Source organism: Lactuca virosa, chromosome 1, assembly GCF_052849685.1.
Source record: "Lactuca virosa cultivar CGN04683 chromosome 1, Lactuca_virosa_CGN04683_v6, whole genome shotgun sequence".
Lineage (NCBI taxonomy): Eukaryota > Viridiplantae > Streptophyta > Magnoliopsida > Asterales > Asteraceae > Lactuca > Lactuca virosa.
This window is the reverse complement of record NC_136426.1, coordinates 191,586,091-191,610,728: the sequence shown is the minus strand read 5'-3', so window position 1 is coordinate 191,610,728 and position 24,638 is coordinate 191,586,091. Positions and strand designations below refer to the sequence as shown.

Sequence of the window (24,638 nt, the reverse complement as noted above, 5' to 3'; positions counted from 1 at the left end):
AAATAAAAATTATGTAAGAGGAAGATAAATATGAGATTTATAAAGATGTTGGAATTAATCAAGTTATAAGTAGAATTATAAGAATATTGGACAATTACAATGTATATATATTATACAAAACGATGTAGTATGAACGTTTGGATACCTAAGCTTATATACCCTTAAGGGTACATTCACTTTTCCATATATATATATATATATATATATATATATATATATATATATATATATATATATATATATATAGAGAGAGAGAGAGAGAGATAATAAAAAATGTTATATTTAGAAGTTAATACAAATAAATTTCTTTCTAATATTAAGTTATTATAAAATAAATTTATGTATTTTAAGGGCCTTTTGTCGCGGACCAAAAATATAAATGGAAAAGGAGTTTTGTACCGAAAGGGCGTGTTTCAAAGTAATTACCAAAACGATATACTTTTAAAAATAATTACCAAAACACGCTATACTTGAGTTTTACGAGCAAATATCTTACGTTCATTAAAAAAACTAATAAAACCCACTTTATTCTGGCTTGTACACGTGTGACCATCTTAACTGGTTTGCTCATCGGAACATTAAAAATTTGCTGGCCGGACATTTAATTTTTGCTCGTGAAATCCATATCAATTTGAAATTTCATATATTCACGTTGTTCGTCGGAAATTTCCTATAGAGAAACCCATCATCGACAGCTACTGATGCGATAGAGGAAATGCGAGGGTTCATCGGCGGTATGCAACTAGGAGGGACGGGTTTTCCTGAAATAATTTAAAGTCGAGTTAATTTTTTTCAATTGCAATTTCCAATTTTCATTATGCATATACGTTTCTTGTCTATCTCCTATTTGCAAAACAGTATGCTAATGTTTATGTTTCATGGGGAGGTTGTATTCATATGCCTTAGTAATCCATCTGTTTACTTAATTGACTATGAATTGGGACATTGGGTAAGGCTGACCGGAGGGCTGACGACACCGCTATTGCATCTAATGGTTTTGGATCTGCAATTGTCGGTGAGGTAGTGACTAGAGATGCAGGAGAATCGGTGGAACCGGTAGATCAAAGGTTGCCATACCACCAGACGATGGGAAAGACTGGCGATGGAGTTTGGACGGATGAGTTGGAGAAGGAATCCTTTGGTGGCCAGGGTGGTGTTTGAGTGATTTTGCCGGAAAGATTACATTGTATTAATTTATTGTTGCTAGTGGGTAATTAATCGGAGTGGAGAACCCATTTACTATTTATAATTTTTAATTTTTATCAATAGAGAAAAATTTGTTTTCACCATATATTGGTAAATATATATTTAAGTACAGCATTATGGTAAATATTTTTTCAAATTACTATCCTATTTACAAAGCAGTTAAATGAAAGCTACCATATTTCATTGAACTTAGCTTTTTTACTTTTTTTTGGGTATGATAGAAGCTTAATGGTTAATGTCATCATGAAAATTGCAAGAAAATGAAGACCATTGTTCCACATTTAATGTCTGTTAGCTTGAGGGAGTGTTATTCAAAATCCTACATAACGATAAATAATTTTTCATGTTATATTTTTACTAGGTTATAGACAAAAATAGTATTAAATGTCAACATAATAAAAAACAATGTATTTCAGATAGTAAGTAAAGCCGGATGAATTTGATAAGTAAAAAAGAAAATCTTTTAAATTACATTTTGAAATAGGGGTGAGCATTTGGACCGGTGGACCGGACCGTTTTTTTGGACCCCCGGGCCGGTTCTCGGTTCTAGGAATCCATCCCGGTCCGGTCCGGTTTTTTTCCCGGTCCGGTCCGGTTTTTACCGGGTTTAGAGCCGGTTGGACCCGATTTAAAAAAAAAATTGTAATTTGTGAAAATTTTTAAACAACCATAACTCATTCGTTTTAAATCGGATTGACACGCGGTTTTTTCCAACGTTTAACTTACAGTTTGTAGATGAATTTAGACTATAGTTTTGTTAATTTTGGTATAGTATTCAATGAGTTACAGACTTTCAAAGTTGAGCTATCAAAGCTGAAAAATTTCAGCTTTTCAGCAACATTTTTAAAATTTGTAATTTGTGAAAAATTTTAAACAACCATAACTCATTCATTTAAGTCGGATTGACACGCGGTTTTTTCCAACGTTTAATTTACAGTTTGAAGATGAATTTAGACTATAATTTTGTTGATTTTGGTATTATATTCAATGAGTTATAGTCTTTCAAAGTTGAGCTATCAAAGCTGAAAATTTTCAGCTTTTCAGCAAGTTTTTTAAAATTTTGTAATCTGTGAAATTTTTTAAACAACCATAACTCATTCGTTTTAAGTCGGATTGACCTGAGGTTTTTTCCAACATTTAGTTTACAGTTTGTAGATAAATTTAGACTATAATTTTGTTGATTTTGATATTATATTCAGTGAGTTACAATCCTTCAAAGTTGAGCTATCAAAGCTGAAATATTTCAACTTTTTAACTATCATTTTATACTATAATTCTGAATTTTATGTATCTTTGATAGATAAATCATATCAAAGGGATCTTGGTGAACTTGATTTATATGTTAGTTGATTTTATTTGGAAAATTAATTTTGCAACTTATAATATTATAACATCAAGGTAGATTAGTTATGCATGAAACGGAAACATAATCATTTTTACAAGTTGTATCGTATCAAACCTAAAAACTTATTTTAACGACTTGTACTCTACGCAATTAAAGTTGTATCGGTCCAAACGGGTCCAAGGACCTGAAAACCCGGACCCGGACACGGACACGGACACGACTCATCCGATCCGGTCCATGGTCCACAATATTCTCCATAACCGGTCCGGTCCAAGCGCCGGTCCGGTCCGGTTCGGTCCAAATGCTCACCCATATTTTGAAACACTTCTTTGTATATATCATTTGACGTTTTATTGGTTGAATTACAATTTTTATCTAAAATCAATAACTTCAATCATTATATGTTCATTTTTCTGGATAAAGCAACATATAACTGACCATGTGAGAAAATTGGTTCTTGTAAAAAAAATCAACATTTGACATCGATTGACATTGACTTTTATTTATGGTCATAAGAAAACAAACAGCCAGCGAAAATTGTCTCATTTTCAATTTGAATTGAATTTTGACGTCCAAAGGTGTTAAAGACAATTTATAAAAGGAATATGTACTATATAAAAGTGTATAGATAAATATATGATAAAATCTTTGTTATTGTATATTATTACTAAGCACTTTCTATGTATATAAAATTGTTTAAAAATTAAACGTTAATGATGAAACATTAATTTTGTAAACTAAAATTTAACATTAATAATTTATTGTGTTAAAAAAAGCTGTAAACGTATTAATGATTGAAAGTAAATTAATATAATTTTTGATAATTATTTAAAGATAAAAAAGTAATTACGTAGGTAAAAAGTTAGTGGATAAAAAAATTACACGAACTTAGGCTGGTACACTAACAAAGTATAGAGACTAAATTCAAACTTTAAATAAAAAGCATGAAATTGGATTACAGCAGGTATATGAATTTTTAAATCAAAAATGGTTTTATCAGTAAAAAAAACGGAAAAGTTGAAAATTCTTTATAAATACTTCTTAGTTTTTTGAATATTTATGTTATTAGGATAGGATGTTTTTTTTTAATTTTAAATGAAAGATTTTTAAAATTACCAAAAAAAATGGAAACTTGAATTTTGAATTTTGAATTCCTTATAAATACTTTCCGGAAAATAAGGAAATACCAAAAAAAAAATCGAAAAATAGGAATTTCTTAAAAATTGGCAAGTGTCAATTAGCCTACTTAGAAATGAGACATGTGGCATTTAAAGGTTTTGTTTATTAGATGAGGTAGATTTAAAAACATCTATTTAATGCAACATTTTTTTTGTGAAAGTAATCAAAGTATAAGTTCTTCAACATAAAAGAGATTATAGAAATGTTTTAAATACTTCCAAACACCCCGCAAATAAGCAATTCTAAATACCCCCTAAGGGCATCCCCAACCCACCCCCAAACTCCATTTCTTCCCCTATTCTTCTCCAACCCTATCTAATTTTCACCTCCATTTTTGGAGATATGAATAGTATTCCCCCATATATGGGGGAATACTATTCATATCTCCAAAAATGGATGTGAAGTTTGGTTGTCAATTTTAGTCTCTCTCATTTTTATTTTATACATTTATAGTTTATTTTATCTGCTAATTATAATTTAAATGCAATATTTAATATTCATAATATCGTGTTATATACTAATTTATATTCATTAATCATAAATATAGAATTTAATTAGTAGATGGGTGTATTTGACAATATGTATAAGTTATAAAAATGGAATATTCTAGGAATATACTTTTTGGGTAAAAAATGGGATAGAAAATGGAGTAGGGTTGGAGATGAAACACTATTTACTCCATTTATAGGGGAAAAATGGAGATGGGTTGGAGATGGTCTAAGTATTATTCTTCCCTTGGTAAACAATATAATTAATTTGTAAATTAGTAAAATATATAATTAATTAGTAAATTTGACACTCCTCGTAATAATAATTTAGGCCAGCTAACAATTCGTTGTTGATTACTTTATGTAACACTTGGTATTCGATATTTAGGTGGGTATTATATTTATATATCTTGAACATAATCGAACTTTAACGTTTATTTGTTTATATAATTAATAACGGAGTTAGTGCATTAACCTAAATCTATTTAGGTGGTGTTTGTTTTTTATCTATAAATCTTTTTGATCTCTTTTGTGTACACACATTAACCTTTGCAGACTGTTTGTTTTTTAGAAGATTGCAGACCTAAGAATGTTTTATGTCATCTTCTTGGTACAGATGTGGACTAGAGTCTTCAAACCTCTTCAGACGTCTTTTAGCTTAAAAAAACACAATTTACATTAATTTAATCAAGATTTGTTAACTATTAATCATATATAGTCATAAAAATGTTAGGTTGGAAAAAAAGATTTTATTATAAAGTAGCCTTTATTATAAATTATAAAATAACCTTTTTTACATGTAATATTTTTAATTTCCTAGTGCAATACTAATATTTGATAATAAAAAAAATCATAAGTTTTATCTATTTAAGGAATAAAATTAGTCAATGGTACGTGCACATGTAAAATAATTTAGTCGGCTTTCATGTCAAACTTGCAAGTTGCATGTGAATGGCAAAAATAATTAAACTAATACTAAAAATAAGCAAGTGCCAAAAAGATATATTAAAATTGGATAAAGGGTCTATAAACCAAGTTAACCCCAAGTTGTAAGTATTGTTTTTGAGCCCAAAAAAAAATACGGTGAGCGCGGAAAATGAAAGTATTGTTTTTTAGCCCAAAAAAAATAAGGTGAGCGCGGAAAATGAAAGGTGTGTTTTGTATGTTGTTTGTGATTGCATTGCGGCTCTAGAGCACAATGAGAAGTGTGATTTTAATTCCAATCGAAAGTCAAAAATCAATCGGAAGTTATTATAATAGTGTTTTTAGTTTCAATCGAAAGTCCTCGAATTAGTAATACATTAACTAAATCAACATTTGTTTTATTTAACAAATGTTATTTTAAGAATTAAGTAAAATTTGTTTGATTATTCAAAAAACATATGGATTATGGGGTAGGTTTGAATATATGTTGATTCGGTGGATAAGGATATGGGCTTGATTATGTAAAACCTTGTGGGTTACCGAGCGAGTTTGGATCAGATTTTAAAATTTGTTAAAAAGGTTTGGATAAAGGTCTATTCGCTCCAAACCCGTCCTATTGTCATGTCTACTTATATCTTAGAGGATAGGTCGTGTACCAACGGAGCTGATGGCGAGTGCTTTAATTTTCTTAAGGAAGCCACAGACTTCGAAAATCCTCATGTTCAAACCATCTGGTGTATCTTTTGATGGCTGGCCTCCCATCCACCTATCTTAACGATTGTGGTGTGGTTGAGAGTTTAACTATTGTTTGTTGAAACTAATTTTTTTTTTGCCTGTTTTTTTTGTTTGTGATTGTGATGTGTTTATAATGTTTTATGTTTTGATAAGATGCTTGATTACAATTCCTTTGTAATTTGATTTTGTGACATGTTGAATTCGTTCCAAGACGGAACTAACACACGTCATCTCTTGGGCATAAATGATTGTTTTGAAATAAAAGTTGTATAGTTTTGTTATGAAATAAAACAGGTATATTATTACTTTAATAGTATTGTGGTATCATATATTGAGCATGACACATTCTATTGCATTAATGAGGTTTGATTTTGATATATAAGTTGTCAAATTGATTAAATAAAAAACAATTGGTCATGGAAACAGGAAAGCAATAAAAACCATATCTCACATAAACGGTAAAGCAATAAAAAGTAATTTCTTTAAATGTCAGAAGTGGGATTTGAACCCACGCCCTCTCACGAAGACCAGAACTTGAGTCTGGCGCCTTAGACCACTCGGCCATCCTGACTTATGAGTTTAAATCATGGTTTTATATCATATATTCGAAACGTAATGTGGTATACCATTAACTTTCACACATAAGGAAACCCTCATTTTTTTTAGTACAATATAACTCACATTGTAAATCATATATTTTATCCACCAAAAGACTTAAACACATTTCCAAGACACCTGATAAGTAATATTGCTAGGCCAAAAGCTTTTTAGTATTAAACTCTTTCATTAACAATTTAACATATCCTGTTATATATGATTGATAAATCATATATATTTTAAACATGTTTCATTAACATAGTCTAACTTGACTTTTGCAAATACGTATACAAAACTACTTGATTTTATTTTGATAATTTGCACATTTATATGCATTTCGACAACTTTAGGCATATGTTTGGTTTATCTCTATTTAGCCAAAGTTTTTATTCACATCCGTTTCACCCAAAAGATGTAAAATAGAAACTAAAACTGAACATTTATGTAAAACGAGTTGAAATTGTCGCTTTTGTAGATGGAATGCAGTATCAAACGTTCATGTTTGGCTGGTATATAAATTAAGGAAACACTATATATATATATATATATATATATATATATATATATATATATATATATATATATATATATATATATATATATATATATATATATATATATATATATATATATATATATATACTAGAACAAGTGCTATTCAAACAATAGTAAAAAAAAACCAATAGCAAAGATTACCATTCAAACACGTTGCATCACAAAACGAATGTTGTTTCTTTGTCTGAAATTAACTATTTATGATAGACAAGGGTACAACAATTGAAAATGATTTTGTGATGAGATTTATATCATTATGAATCTTCAAGCATTTGATTGATATATCTTTTTGTGGAATATTTCATAAAAATAAATAAATAAAAATATAGAATGAAATGCTTTTTTATTTTATACAATGGATCCGTAGAAAATCAAATACTATAAAAAGAACTAGCTTATTGTTATTTGTTAAAAAGATGGTTCAAATGTGTACATTTAAAATCTAAAAGTTAAATTATACTTCAATATATGTCTATATTTATTATACTAGATAAATGAAAGTCTCAACCTATTAATACCATATGGGCTTACTTTTTTACATTAGAATTTGTAAAATTGTTTTACGAACGACCACCGCTACAACTTATTTATTTATTTATTTATTTATTTATTTATTTTATTATGTGTTTTGCACAAAAATAATGAAAATAAGAGTTAAGTAAATGGCCCACATTTTTTAAATTTATCATATCATATTCATTCATTTTGCAAAATTATAGTATGAATTATGTTTCTTGCGAAATTCATCTTTTGTGAAATGATATGCTATTGTTTTTCTTTAACTTTTTTAATATTTATTTGTAGATAAAACGAGTTTTGCAAATCACAAAATTTATTTTGCAAAATAGGTGATATTTTCTAATAAGTGTAGAAATTACAATTATGTTCTCAATAACAAAGTTTCATTTTGGTCATTTTTGTGATTAATTCATTCAAAAATTGATAATTTGGCAATATGTTAACCATTCATGTCAGTTATAGCAACATACTTCCAAAGTACATTGCTATTTTAGGGTTAACTTGGTAAAGAATGTAAGCTAAACTATTATGAACTACATGTTAATTATAGCAAGTACTTTCAAAGTACATTGCTATTTAAGATTATGTTCCAATATATGACATTTTAATGAGTTCTTCCAAAAAAATCAAAAAAGAAAAACGGTAAGTTAGCAACAAGAACCATTTTAATAGGTTCTTCAAAGTTTTTTTTCCAACAAAATACTAACATGAACCATTCCTCTCACTAAAGCAATGTACTTTCACAATAAATTGTTATATTACTATTATTTTGGTAAATTAAAGTACAAAAAGTCACATAACATAGGAGTACTTGTCAAAATCTAATTTTTTTTCCCTTCTTTGCTTAACGATGAATATGTTGCACACAAAATATCATTTAAAACTTTTTGTTACATTATACCAATGTATTTTAATGGTTATGCATAGGGGCCATCTATATTTCTCAAATTGTGATTGTTTGCGTGTGTGTATTTAAATGCGAGTAAAATCCGCCCAATTGGTTGATCGCAAGTGTAGTCCGGTGAAATGAAAATTGGCAAGAAATGACAATGTACTTCTATTATTTGTTTATTATAGCACTATACTTTTATGTCTTTCTATCACATCTCCTTTTGAAAAAAACAACACCAAATTACAACATCGCAATCCAAACAAATTGGAATTTTACTGTTTATTCTTATATAGCATGTCACTTACTATGTATCATTTTTGTTATTTTAAATAGTCAATCCGTGTAGCAAATGGGTGTATTTGGGCCATATGATCTAGCTATTTAAAAGAATTATGTTATGATCCGTCTATTATATTAAATGGGTCTTATCCATTTATTTAAAGAAATTGGGTAATGGATCACGTCATTATTCATAAGACACGAAAACAAAATATTTAATGCGAACTAAAACGAATGGGACTGAACTCTTTTTTAAATATAACTAAAGTGTAATAATAATAATAATAATAATAATAATACAATATAGTACCTACAATTCGAGAAGTAGGTAATCTCCCCGTTTTTCTAAACTCAATTTCTGCCTCCCGACCTATTTATACAAAAGTTTCCTAAACTAACCCTAGTCCTTGATCCTTATCAATAAACTAATTAACAATAAACCATAACTATCAACTAATAATATAAAACTAAGCACCTAAAAAGGTAAAAATTACAGAATTTTACCCGAACATCCCTTTACAGTTCTTATCTGTTATTTTAGTTTATGACCACAATAAATGCATAACATAACATGAAACTTCGATTCTATGTTGTGCATCTTCTTTATCCATAAAAATGAAATATATGCCTATTTGATAATATTGAGGAAACTTATTGAAATGCATATAGAGAAGATGATATTATCACTTCATACGTTAATCAAACAAAACTAAAGAGCATATGAAAATACAGGCAAGAAAGTGGTTACGTTCTATTAATGTCATTTCCTATTATATTAGCAACTTCTATAATCGCTTTAGCCCGTTGACTTTTTTATTTGCATTTGTCTCTTCCCTCATTGTTTCTTTATGCTTAGCCATTGCATCTCCAAAGCTACTTTGTTGCTTCCGGACATTGTGTGGGCTCCACATGATAAAATATTGGGATAACAATATGGTTGGATGTGATACACTGCTCAAGGATCAACACCAATTCATCGAGGCACCATGTTGAAGTAGCATAATTCTAAGACAACACGATAATAGAAGCCCAAGATGCCTTAATTGCACTCTCCAATTCCAATTTCAAATCTTCCACTTTTTCAATCTCTTCATCATCCAAGAAGGTACTGATATTTCGCAATTCTCCTTATCTCGGACTTTTTATCATCGTGTTGTCCAAGAATTATGCTTGTCCAGTACAAAATGCCTCACGTGTGCTTGATGTCAGGATCCAGTACAAAATGTCTTTACATAAAATCCAAAATTATTAACATTTATAATATGCAACTTAAATCTCAACGAAAAACTTAAACCTCGATAATAATAATGATACGTTTGAATAAAATATAACTTAAGTGATTATAATGCATTACATATGCACCTCCGAACTTTGCCATGTGAATTAATATGCCTAAGAAATGTTTAAAGTTCATTATATTAACTCTCACTGTCTTAATATGCCAAATTTTATCCCCAAACTTCTAACGTCAAGTTGATTTTGGAACTATGTAGTGCATAATGTTTATGTGTGTTTTAAGTGATTTTGATTTTTTGTTAAAATGCCAATTTACAGTTTAATTAGCGCTAAATTTGGTTGCTTTGTGTTCAAGGGATGCATGAGAATCAAGCTTAAGCATCTAAGCATAGAAGCTGCTGGATTTTCTTATTTCAAGCAGAAACAGTCTGGATTCAGCAAAGTGTAGCAGGGGATTTATATTGTTTTGTGATTGTATGTGTCTTACAAGATCAATAACTAAAATAGAGAGAGGAGATGAGGGCATAAAAGTTTAAAAAAACTAACAAATATTTAAGCAGGGGTAAATTAGATATTTTACATTACTTTAACCGCCAAATATTTAAGCATGGGTGCAATAAAAATAACCATATAGACGGTTAGAGTTTCAAAAAGAAAATTTTAGGGACGGGATCTGTAACTATTGACATACCACAGGGACCGTATATGTAATTTAGCCTAAGCACTATTACAGATAAGTGTCAGCATAAAAACCAAAAAACCGAACCAAAACTGAATTAACCAAATTAACCGAAACATTAATAAAAATTTAGTAGAATTTAAGTTGATGATTTTTTTTTAATTAGCAAAGTTTTTTGTTGCAAGGCTAAAATATGTATTATGTCTCAAGTTTTACTTTTTCTGTAACAGTGAATAATGATTTTAAGTTCAATTAAATGATGGAGAAGCGAATATGGCCTTTATTTTTAGGTCTTAACTGTTGGTTATTTACATTAAACAGAGCATTAACTGATTGATTTACTATCAAATCCTAATCTGGCTTCAACTGATCTGGAACAGGAAATTTAGAATTACTACAATTGGATATTGAAGTTTGTTGAGTTACCATTAAGAAGCAGATAAGATTATTCAAAACGAATCAAATAAAAAAAACTTGTTTACGATTAGAAAATATACTAACTGATATGGAATACTAAACAAAAGTAGATAAAATAAATAAAATTTTAATGAAAAAACAAATGATTGTGATGTGATATGCGATCTGTGATCTGTGATTAGTAAGTAAAATTGTCCAACAACAAGACAACCTAACTTGTAAGGATATGCCTTTTTTTTACCTGAAGAGAGACAAGGCCAATAAAGATGAGCAGTAAGTCAGCAGACGACGAAGAACGAAGGGGGTGGCGAGAATGAGAATGTTGGGGTTTTCTTTTGCGTTGGGATCGAAGGCTTCAAGGTTCTTTCCCAACCAAAAAAACGCTTTATTGACGTGTGAAATGACTAAATTATATTTCTTTGGTCCTTATGGTTCACACTAATCTGAAGTTTTAATCCATATTTTGAAAAATTGTTTCTAACGGTCCTCTTGATTTCAAAATCTAACAAGATTGGTCCTTTACTCATTTACCATAAGGGTCCCACCTTTAATGAGGTGTGAAATGACAAAAATGCCTAGGTTATTTTACTTCACTTTTTGCTTTTTCCTTATATTTATTTGAAACTTTATGAGTTTGTTAAAAAAATAATATAAAATTTTGAATATCAACCAATTATTAAATTAATACAATATATATAAGTAAAGACTTTATTGAATAAGTATGTAATTGAACCCAAATATATAAAAAAATCATTAATGAAATATTCTAAATAATTTTTAAAAATCATAAATTTCCAAATACTTCTTTGAATACAACATTAAATGTCTTATTGGCAAGGTTTCCTTCACTGTCTAAATATCCCATTTCAACGTAATTTTTTTTATATACAAACGAAAATATTTCATTGACCGATTTAAAGGAAATCAAGTAAAAGTTTTGAAGCAAATTAAGTGAAAGTTTTGAAATATGAATGATTAATGAAATCAAGCTTAAATTTGTAAAGAAACAATATAATCGATGCTTGATTATTGGAGGATCATAACTAAATTGAAGATTGATTGAACACTTTCCTAATATATGTTTAAAAAAATTGATTGAATTGCTTGATTTATTTAATTTACTTAAATTAGATCATATACATTTTTATTAGGTGGCATTGTCTTATACTGACAAGTGGAAATGATTTAATTGTAAATTACCAGAAATTGATATTTGTCAAAATAAAGGAGAACATGCCATGTGGTAAAATTCTATATTTATTAGGGAAGATATTGAATAAATGGCCCCACCTACCCCATCACACCTCCATTCACACTCTTGATATCACTGATTTCACCTAAAACACCAACGCCAGTTACCCCCACCCTTGAAATCGCCATTGGCACCCACTAGGACCATTGAAAACATCATCCACCACCATCACATTCAAACACTAGTCCTACCAAAACCCTCCACACACCCGCTTTGTCTCATATAAGCCATCATCATATTTTGGCTCCCAAACATACTTGCTACCATTTGCCTTGGTTTGGGTTTTCTTTGGTGCATATTTGACAAACTTAGTCAATGGGGTAAATATCCCTTCAAATAAATAGAAATAATAGAAGAATTAAAAAAAAAATCAAGTAACCACTATTTTATCAAAATCTATTGTCTAAAGAGTTTAAAATATCTTCCCATAAAACTTAGAGATTAAAAATCCATTATACACATAACTAAAAACCTTTTCCCTATGGTACCTTTTAGAGTAATTCATGCTCATTCTCGAAGTAGCCCATACCACTCATTGGTTCTTTATGCACACATTTCACCATTGTTGCCTCCGAGGGCATATTCACTTTGCAAATAGGGCCACCTTCAAAGTGGTGGTCAACCGCTTTTCTTATTAAAAATCGATGTAAAATTGAAATCTTCACTAAAATAACTATATAAAGTGGTATTATGTTATCACAAAGTCACTGTATATCTGACTTTAACAAAATGACCATAATGTTTGCAACGTATGATTATGAGTTCATGAACAAGCTTATTCTAACACAAGATACCACCAATAAACATTCAAGAATATAGTTTATGTTTCACGATAAAAATCTAAGATAGATTCAATGATCCCCGCCAAATCAAACTCAATAAGGTTTCATGATCACCTATCCCTCACCCTGTCGAGTATTAGTGGTTTGCTTGTTCCCGATATGTTCAAATATGAAATGTCGGTAACTTGCAACTTAATATATTTAATTTGTTACTTTTGAACATAGATGAATATAAAAAAGTGATTTTTTTAAATATAGTGGTAAATGTAAATTCTAAATTTAAATGTTAAATAAGCTTAAAATTGCACCAAAACTATTTTTAAATAAAATTGAAAAACATCTAAATAAGTTGTTTTTATATTAATTTAAAATTATATGGATTTAAAAAGAATTTTTTCAATAGCAACAGAACAGGGACCAAAGCAATGTCAAGCAAAATACTTCATAAAATAAGCACGGAAACGTAAAATAATTACGTCAAAATGTAGATAAACCCGAGAAAGGACGCAATAGGTATTCCATATTCGGTCAAACCGTCAATATGACAGGGATAAATAGAAAATATATTTGAAAAGTTTTTTAAAATTAGGTTCAAAACTTTTTTACCCGGCCCGGCCGCACCGGTTTTGATCAAATCCTAGAACCGATAACCGACCCGAGGGTCCAAAAAACGGTCCAAGTCCAGTCTATTCCATGGGTATATATATATATATATATATATATATATATATATATATATATATACTATATTATTAAGGATATTGCCTATTTCTTGAAAATTAAGAGATACAACATATATTACCTCATGTACAATAATATTAAGCATATAACCAATTTATACGTATTACACTACACCGATCATATATGTATTACACTACACAGACCTTACCCTAATCTCCTAAACACAGCCGCCATCAAACATATTCTCATTGTCTCCACCAAAGATGCAGTGATCTCCACCAACGTCTCCCACCGAAGGTCCACGGCTGCCGACTTCCCCCACCAAAGATGTAGTGATCTCTCTCGCCTCTCTTTGTCTCTCTCCTCTCTCTCTCTCTCTCTCTCTCTCTCTCTCTCTCGATCGCCATCAGAATGAAATGGAAACCCTAATTTCAAATTACCATGTATTCGAGATCCCTATAGCGAGGTGTGTCCCCGTTTACTGTGATTACAAACTCACAAACCTCACGACCTCTCTCATACATTCTCTGTCTTTTGTTTTCAGTAAATATGTTGTCACCACCATCATTTACAATTGCTATCATCAAGCTCTCCCTTTTCTTACTAATTTCACCCCATTAGTTACCACACACATAAAAATGTACAAAACCACCATCGACATCTTCAAATGAACATCATCGATTTCTTTTCCCAAGTCATTTATCCTCTGTAACTGTCATCATCTGTCGACGAAGATCAGAAACTACAAGCACAATCATGCCCTGAACACCGAACAGGTATCTACACATTGTTGTTCCAAACTATATTCATCGATGCTTTCCTTCACCCTGACTATTATTTTCTTACTCTTCCCTTATCTCGAACTGTGAGTTACTTCCATCACCGCCTTTTGTTTCTTCTATCGCTCTCTCTTTCTCTACATCTCTATTTACTTGAAAGTGGTTTACGTTTAAAAATTGATGATTGATTTGGTGCTTTCAGGGTAATTTCTGAATTGATCTCTTTCTCCCTTCCCCAAACGGTGACTACTATCTCCATTCCAATGTCTATTTCTCTTTTCCCTAAATGGTAACCACTAACACGCATGGATGCTATGTGGTTAGAAGCGCTGGAAAATGCCTTCAGTGTGTGATCCTGGCATCAAATGCAAATGCGGCTGTAATTTCCCCAATTCTACTTGCCACATCACCCAACTATGAGTACTTCTCTTCCTTCTTTCCCTTTCAAATATACAACTCTCTCATTTTTATATTCGGTTCTGTTTACATATATGAAGTTATATCTTAAATTCAGTTTGATTTCTTCATGAACAACAGCTTTGAAGTTGTGTTTCTTGTGTTCTTTCTCTTCCAATTAAACATGGTAATTAAGAGTCGTTTTTCTTTCCAAGTTATATGTAAAAAACCTAAATCCATTCCATATGTTGGTGGATTAACATTTTCTAGCTTTTGCTGACAGATCGGTTTTGCGTTCATGTTTTCTCCATGTATATAGTTGGATTTCTGACACATGTAACTTCATTATTAATTTCATTTACCAAACACTACTTACTCTATCATTTTTCGGATTTAAGATTTAGCTTTTTTCTTTATGCAGGTTACTGTATTTGGATTTCCCTATACTGACAGCTTCTCTAACACATACAGGACCATTTGTCTTTCTTCCCACCTAATCTTCTTGCTAAAGCCCTTCAGTTGCTTTCTGATGCCACTTCCACTCCTGAAGACCCTGGTATCAATTGGAGCCGTATAGGGGAGTGTGCACCAAATGAGAATGACTGTCTAATAAATATGGTATCTACTTATTTGATAATCACTACTTTTTCAATTTTGATATCTCCTCTGTAACTATGTATTCTTTATACACTTGTAATGGCAATTAACTTTACTAAAAAATCTTAATCTGTGTTTTTTCTTAAGATGGGTCGATTTGTAGTTGCATGCGGTCTGTTCCAACATCGGAACATACGTATCCAGATGATGAAGATGTACTCCAAGAGGAAAACATTGTTAAGAAGCAACATAGATGCTTCATTTTCCCTCCACGAACCCTAATCGGCATCTCAGTCGCAAAAGTTGATCCATGTTGCTCAATCGGGTAATTTATATTCAAATTATGAGTTTAATTTGTTAATGGGAACTGTACATATATTATTGTTTCTTTTTAGCTTCCTTCTCATGTGAAAAAGTTAAGATTCTCATTTGAAGCTTATTGATTTTGGGTTTTCTGATAATGGTATCATAGGAAATCCATATTATGTTCCACCAAAAGTGCTTCATATTCTGAGAATTTCTTATCCATCTGTACATTTCAGTCTCCTATGCTATTCACAATCATGTCAGGTAAAGCATGTCTAGAATTGTGTTGAGTTTAATTTTAGGTTCATGAATTCTTTACAATTACCAGTTGCATCTTAATTTGATCCAAAGCAGTGATGATGTAAGGGAATTACAAATGATCTAATTTTTATGGCATTGATTAAACAGAAGTAAAAGATGATGAGTATGAGAGAGATGATTGCTTCTGCAAGCTTCTTCTGGCAAAAAGAAGATTGTAGGTGTTTTCTACAAGGCACATGAGTATGCTGAGATGAACCCCAATTTCTTGGGTTGTGCAGAAAATGCATTAGGCATTCGCAATTGGTTGGAATCATAGGGCCATGAGTACATAGTCACTGATGACAAAGAAGGACCAGATTGTGGTAAGCTCTTAATTTTACTCCATTTTTAAGTTTCTGACATTACATTTATTTTAAGTCTATATGTAATTATGTATACACACTCAGTTTTTGTTATCATTTCTCATTACAGAACTTGAAAAACACATCCAGTTTCAAGATTATTAGGTGATGCATCTTTCTATTTTTTTGTTCATTTAATATATATTCGGTAATATCACTAAAAGCAATGTAAATTTTATGTTTGAATTTAACACAGGTTGTGTTGAAGTTGTTGGATTTGTTACCTCTGACGAACTTGCATCATAGGAAGATATTCCTCAAGGGGTAAACATCTGAAACTCCATTCCAACAAAAAAATCATGTTACCTTTGTTTCATAAAGTGTCCGCCGATCCAATGCCCTTTTATGTTTCATAAAATAATAACTTTTTATGCAAATAAGATAAATAAATTATGCTATATAGATTAATAAAATAATCTAATTTTATTGCACTTTTTTGCTATATGCACTAATAACCAATTAGAATCTGGCCATGGCTGTTGTGCTGAAACTGTTTCCTGTTCTTTGTTGTTCTATTTTAATAATAAGATAAATAAATTTTGATATATATATATATATATATATATATATATATATATATATATATATATATATATATATATATATATATATATATATATATATATATATATATATATCAGTGTTGTAAATATCAGCCTAGGCGGCGCCTAGGCGCTAGGCGGTCTACAACTGATTACGATTAGGGGTGCTTGGCGGAAAATGATCAATATCGGTCAAACTCAGGCTAGGCGGTCCTCGGCGGTCCTCGACGGCTCTTGGCGGGAAGATTTCAAAAAATTAAAATTTTCAAATTTTCAAATATTACACCAAAATTTTCAAAACTTCATAATTTTAAATGTTTAAATATTCAAATTTTTAAATATTATACCAAATATTTCAAAATTTCAAAATTTCAAAATTTCAAAATTTTAAATTTTCAAATACTATTTGTTCTTAGGATATACTAAGTTTTAAAATAGTTTTATTAGTAATTTATAGTCCCCGATTAATCCCCGCCAAACCGATTAATCGCTTGACCTCAGTCGACCGCCGCGCTACCGACGAGCGATTTTTACAACCTTGATATATATATATATATATATATATATATATATATATATATATATATATATATATATATATATATATAATCTAATTTTATTTCACTTTTTCCATTTTTATTTATGAAACTTTTCATTACACATTGAAAATAAAAAATCATGATTTTAATAAGGCTTAATAAAAAAAATAACAACATTTTCAACTAAAGATTTTAATAAAACTTTATTGCTTACATGCTTTTCAAAAAAGACAATCCAATACAATTTTTTATCTTTGAAAATGATGTCAATTTTGCGAAATAAAAAAATATCACAATTTTTAATGATTTTTTAGTGAGGACTACTAATAAAGCAGTTTTTAATTATTTTTGGTGTGATTTAAAATATTTTTGGTATGACTTAAAATATTTTTAATATTATATTATCTTAATTAAAATATTATAATTTTGGTATGATTTAAAATATTTTTGGTATGACTTAAAATTAAGCAAATTGAGATCTAACCATAAATACTAACATTAAAAAAATATACTAAAATAATTTTTCAACTAATGATTTTAATACAACTTTATTGCTTACATGTTTTTCAAAAAAACCAATACAATTTTTTTTATCCTTGAAAATGATGCCAATTTTAAGAAATAAAAAAAAACACAATTTTTATTTATTTTTTTAATGAGGACTACTGATAAAGCAGTTTTTAATTATTTTTGGTATGATTTAAAATATTTTTAGTATTATATTATCTTAATTAAAATATTATAATTTTGGTATGATTTAAAATATTTTTGGTATGACTTATGACAGTTATTAAACATAGTTTTAAATTATTTTAGTATATTTTTTTAATGTTAGTATTTATGGTTAGATCTCAATTTGCTTAATTTTGGAATGATTAATAGAATATAATTACTACTTGGTTAATAGAATAATTACATGAATTATATGTTTCATATCAATATCACTTCATCACATAACCTTCAAGGCATCAAAGCTCCCAATATAAGTGGATTTTGTATAAACCTTATTCCTTAACTTCATCAAACAACCCAACAATAATTAAAAGGATTTTACCTTACATTTTTTGAGTTTAATTTATCATATAGACAAATACTAAGGTAAGAATGATGAATTTTTTTTAACATAAGATCACCAAATCTGCATTAAACATTTCGAAATTTGCATTAATAGATCAAAAGTGCAAAAAACAGCTACAAAGTAAAATTAATGTAACTCCACAACTATCCAATATGTCAGCAGATTAATGAAACTCTAGCTTAAATTCAAGCATTAGATGCAAACGAGGTCCTCTTCGGTACTCATAATTGCGATAACAAAAGGCATAAGATCATATCTTTGATTGCTCGTTTAATTAATCAATTGTTTCAGCTTCAATCCAATTAACAACAACAGCCGATCGTGTTGCTGCCATTGTCTACATCAACCCTCACAATCTCCCTCTGTTGCTCATACCTTCCTCCTCTCAAATTTTATGATCAAAACAATACATGTATTATACACTTTTCTAGAACATGGGTGTTACAAAAAATAATTAAAAGAAAGAAAAATACAAGATAGTACCGACAATTTGAGAAGAGGTGATCTCCCCGGGTTTCTAAACTCAATATCAGTCTCCTGACATATTTATACTAATAATATTTCCTAAACTAATCCTTATCAATAAAGTAATTAACAATAAAATATTTGATTGATAACACTCAGAAATACCTAAAAGATTACAAAAAGGACAGATAGTTGGTTGATTCGAGAAAGTCACTACCCTCTTATACTATCTGACATAACAAACTAAATACCATAAAATGCCTAAAATGCCCCTAAAGCCCTTGCACTAATAAGATTCTCTTTATTATGCTGATTTCCCATCTTGCCCCTTTCTATAAAGTTGTACGTTAGTGAATGCGTAGCAAATACCTTGGAACAAAGTAAAACTTTTAAGTGAGTAAAATACATTACACATGCACCTCCAAACTTCGCCATGTGAACTAATACTCCTCAAAATAAATCAAAAGTTCATTCTATGAACTCTAATTGTCTTAATATGCCAATTTTTATCCCAAAGTTTGAGTGCAAATTGATTTTGGAGCTATATAGTGTATAATGCATATATGAATGTTTTAACCCTTGATTTTGATTTTTTTGTTCAATGCTTTAACCTTTAGTGCTTCTTCTTTCTTTAACACCCAGATCAAAATGAATCACAAAGGCATCTTTTTCCTTACAGGTTTTTGTGTAGTTTTGGGTTGGCTTATGACAACAGGAGGAGGAACATGGAAATGATAAAACAAAAGAGTTCCAATATGAGATCATTAAACACCCCCATCACTTTGTGTTTGAATATTAACAATTTCATGATTTTAAAGGTAGATGAAGATACATGTTATTAAAACAAAAGAGTGGAATTAAGACCCAAAACCTGCTCACAACTCAAAACAAAAATCATAAATCGAAATTTAAGCAAAGTGAATCGAAACAAGAAATTCAGCAAAGTGTAACAGGTGATTCGTATTAACGTGTGATTGTATGTGTTTTACGCGATCGATAACCAAAATAGAGAGTGGAGAGTGCAATGCTCACAACTCAAAACAAAAACCATAAATCTAAATTTTATTAAAGTGAAGCCAAACAAGACATTTCAGCAAAAAAGAAGCCAAAGAAGAAAATTAGGGTTTCAATTTTTTTTAATGGATTGTTTTGAAGAGACGAGGATGATAGAATATGGACGTCTCTTAGTGTAGTTTTTCTTTATATAATTTATTTAACCTTTTATATGTTACAGATATAATTTATTTCACATATTAGCTGCTCTTTCTCCCTCAGAGGGAGTAGTTTAACATTTGAACATATGATACTTACCTATTTTGTTATGAACTTATGGTACTTTTCCTATTTATAATTTCCCCATAATTATTTTCTTTATAATTAACCTTTAGCTGAATACTTCCCAGTCGACCCGATTGAGTTGCCCTAACGAGTTCCACAACATTGTTTTTTTGGTGTAAGCGTTAGGGTTTTAAAATTTGGGCTTTGATTTTAGTTGATTTTTATTAAATTTTGAATTGGAACCTCTTTTCCCTATGTTTGAAGAATTAACTAGATGAAAAGGTTGAAGATTTATTATTTGAGTATTCAATTTGTGTTTTCTACCAAACTACAAGATTGCCGATTATCTGCTATATTATTTTTTTCCCTCAAAACAATACATGTATTATACACTTTTCTGGAACAGGCCTGTTACAAAAAATAACTAAAAGGAAGAAAAACACAAGATAGTACCTACAATTTGAGAAGTAGGTGTCACAACTAGAAATTTTTGTGCCTTGTAACTACAACACTTAAGTCAAATTATGAATCAAAGACATAAGAGCATGTATGATGCATACTCTATGACAACAAAATTTTAATCAAACACTTCATATAAGCACTACAAATAGTCAACAAGTAATTGGAAACTCTATGAGTTCTTGTTTAAGTCCATTTTGGACTACGACTTCCTTATTGGGCCCAATGGACCAATAAGCTTCCAATTTGACCATCTTGGGCTTAGAACTCCTAAATGGGCTCTAATTGGACCCACTTCCAATTATTTCAATATTTTGGGCCATATTGGGCCTAGAATGAAATAAATTAATTATATGAACCATTTTGGGCCATAATTAACCTAATTTAGCCCTAATAGGTCATAAAAATCACATTTATATTTTTTTAGGACCAAAAATCATCTAACTTAACTATAATGTGGGCTTAGGGACAAAAAACCCAAAAAAAATCTCCTCTTTCCCTCTCCATTCTCGGCCCAAGCCCAAAGGAATGAGGGGTTGACTTTGTGTGTGCCACGTCACAATTATTCAAGGGGTTTCCATGCAAGAGGACCCATACATCCATGCATTTCACATACTCCCATGCAAGCCCTTTCTTCTTCTCCCTCTCTCTCTTGCTCTCGGCCGAGTCCAAGCACACACACACACACACATTTCACTCTCCATTCTCTCAAGAAACTCTCTCATATCTCCTCCATATTTTCGAGATCTAAGAAGTGTTCAAGGGGATTCTTACACAAAAATCATCATCTAAGGTAAGAAATTTCTTAGATCCTTAAGCTAGCTACTTCCTTTCATCCAAAAATCACCTCTTAATTCATTCAAACTCATGATCTAGCACCTAAGGAGCATCCAAGTTCGAAATCTTCCAAGGAAGGTTGCTAGGGCCGAATTTCTTCTCATTTTTCCTTCCAAAACCGAAACCACACCCAAGGTGAGCTTCATACCCCCTATTTTTCTGTTTTTATAAGTTTTTGTGGGGGAGAATACAAGCAAATGTGTAGATCTATGATTTCATGTATGCCTTGTGTGATTTTATGCTTGTATGTATGATTTTATGTGTTATGTGATGAATATGTTAGCTAAAAATACCTAAAAACCGAGATCTACAACATGAGGAATGAAATAAACATAGCTTATACCATTTTACACTAATCAAGTCAATAAAAATAATTTATTTGGTTAGGATGAACATTTTTGGACATAAAACCCATTTTTGGACTCAAATTGTTAAAAATACAAAAGCTAAGGGCCCAAATCGACAAATGATAATTTCTGGAGGTTGGAAAGAGTCCAAACAGTTTCTAATAAAATTTTCCTGAAAATCAACACTTTTGAGGGGCTTAAAATGTAAATTTTGAACACAATGGGCTAAAAATGGGCTTTTCGGCCCAATAAGCCCCAAATTGCGAAAATTCTGAAATAGAGGGGCTGAAACTGCAAATTTCTGTAAAACAGGGGATTACTAGTGTAATAAAACTAATTCAAGGGTCAAAAACGTTTTCAAAGTCAAAAGGGACCAAAAATGCAAAAATTTTCCATTTTGGGCCAAAACTGTAAAGTTGCGAAAATAAGGGTTTCAACCGAGAAAAATTTCATTTTTGAGGGACTTAAGCTGTTTATTAAGTAAATCCGGGCTGAAAATGTCTTTTCAACTAGTTTTGATACTAAAGTGTCAAGAAAAATGGTTTAAGGACTAAAATGGAAATTCTTTTATATAAAGGGTTAAAAGTGTAAATTTTATCCAAGAAGGGGCATAAAAAGGAAAACTCTAATGTTTAAAACAATAAATCCCTTAAGATAAAATACGAGTACCACGGCTACCGGCGAAACGTAATAGCAAATACACTTTCAACACCAATATCGTTACCAAACGAATTGATTCCGTCTCGAATCCATAACGAATCAAAAATCAATAAACAATAGTACTTCAATACACACGCGAAAATTTACGAGAAGTCAATATTCAATCTTTGGGCTTGAAAGTTTCAAATCATGCTTGTTGGGCCTAGCTAGCCCAATGACATGATCTTTAGGCCCGAAGGGAACGCGCTTACATGTTATTGGGTCTTCTATGACCTAATTCCGTGTAAAAGGACTTCCAATAGCTTTATTGTGCTGTTGGGCCCCAAGGGCCCATTGGTACTGCTAGCAAAGTCGAGAAGTCAAATGCGAGTCGGGCCAAGTGCCTTTCGCATTCACGATAGCCTTGAACGACTTATGGAAATAACGGGGGCTTCGTACCCTCCTTTCTCCTCGGTGGTGGGGCTATGAGAAGTCAGGGTGGTTGGATTAAGTGAGTAGTACAGACGACGCCCAAGGGATCGTTTGTATTTGGTAGTTGTAAACTAGTCATTTTCTTTAATACGTGATTATAACGACTCACAACCCATAATTAATCCAATGTCACCTGGAATTATCGAAAACAAACGTCGTATCGGTATAACAATAAATAAGACACGTAATTTGATGAATTAGGAAAACATCGGGTCTTCCTAGGGAATTCAACACTTTCACCTATGTGATGCATACAAAGTCTAACAATTATTCACGTTTACAGAGATCAACAAGCATACTTACGGATCTTCACACTTTTTCTTATATACAATACTCTTTTCAGAAAATATCGGATTTTCTGGTGGTTTTCAAAATTATACAAATCATTTCTTTTCAAACATTACTTATGAACTCACCAACATTTCATATGTTGACGTTTTTCCAAAATACCTGTATTCTCAGGTAACAGGTAAATCGAAGAAAATGTGTCCAGTGATGTCATGATGTTTTGTTTAATTAGTATCGAACGGTTTATGTTTTGGAAATGTAATGTTTTAAAACAATGTACTGAATGTAAACAATATCGGTTGTAATATTTCAATGCATGGTGATGAATGATGTTATGATTCATGTATAATCATTGTGATGGTATTCAATTAAGTCACAATAGCCCTCGGACGTTTCCGCCGTCTGGTTCGGAGGTGTAACAGTAGGTGATCTCCCCGGGTTTCTATACTCAATATCAATCTCCTGACATATTTATACTAATAATATTTCCTAAACTAATTCTTATCAATAAAGTAATTAACAATAAAATATAGCTATCAACTAATAATATAAAACGATACAGTTCATATAACCGCTATTTCAGTTTGTGACATAAGAGGAAACGTAGATTCTATTTTGTGCATCTTCTTTATCCTTACAATGAAATATATGCCTATTTAATCATATTGATGAAATTTATTGAAATGCATAAGGAGAAGATGATATTAACATTTCATGAGTTGATCAAACAAAACTAAATGCATATGAAAATATGGGTAAGAAAGTAAGTGGTAACTTCCACGTGATAAAAGATTGGGTTGACAATACAGTTGAAAGTAGCGTAATTCTTAAGAGTAGTCGGTATGGGTCAGAAACGGGAATCAACGCGGTGATGTGGCAACCGACGACGCCGTTGTGACGGGGGAACACCGCCCCCCCCCATCTCGTTGCATCTCGTCGAGCAGTTCTCGTGGGTGTCATGACGAATTGAAACGCGCATTATTTTACCCTTTTTTTTGACCGTTTGAAAACGGTCGAAATTCAATTAAAAAAAAAAACTTTTTTATCTTTTTACCTATATATATACATATACTCTTTTTAATTTAAACTTTACATATCTTTTTAAAATCCTCTCTATATTTTCTACACTTTGTTAATCAAAAAATGGAGCAAAACCCAAACACCCCCC

At 30.7% G+C, this 24,638-nt stretch overlaps 1 long non-coding RNA gene and 1 other non-coding gene across 2 annotated transcripts; both read right to left on the bottom strand.

Moving 5' to 3' along the window:
* Positions 1 to 6,364: 6,364 nt before the first annotated feature.
* Positions 6,365 to 6,448, bottom strand: TRNAL-CAA (transfer RNA leucine (anticodon CAA)). Its single transcript has one exon. It is a non-coding gene; the product is annotated as a tRNA-Leu (tRNA).
* A 2,946-nt stretch (positions 6,449 to 9,394) lies between these two features.
* On the bottom strand, positions 9,395 to 11,410 carry LOC145107912 (uncharacterized). The gene is made up of 2 exons (XR_013708019.1): positions 11,293 to 11,410; positions 9,395 to 9,945 (listed from the first exon to the last, which is right to left on the bottom strand). It is a non-coding gene; the product is annotated as an uncharacterized LOC145107912 (long non-coding RNA).
* Between the last annotated feature and the right edge of the window lie 13,228 nt (positions 11,411 to 24,638).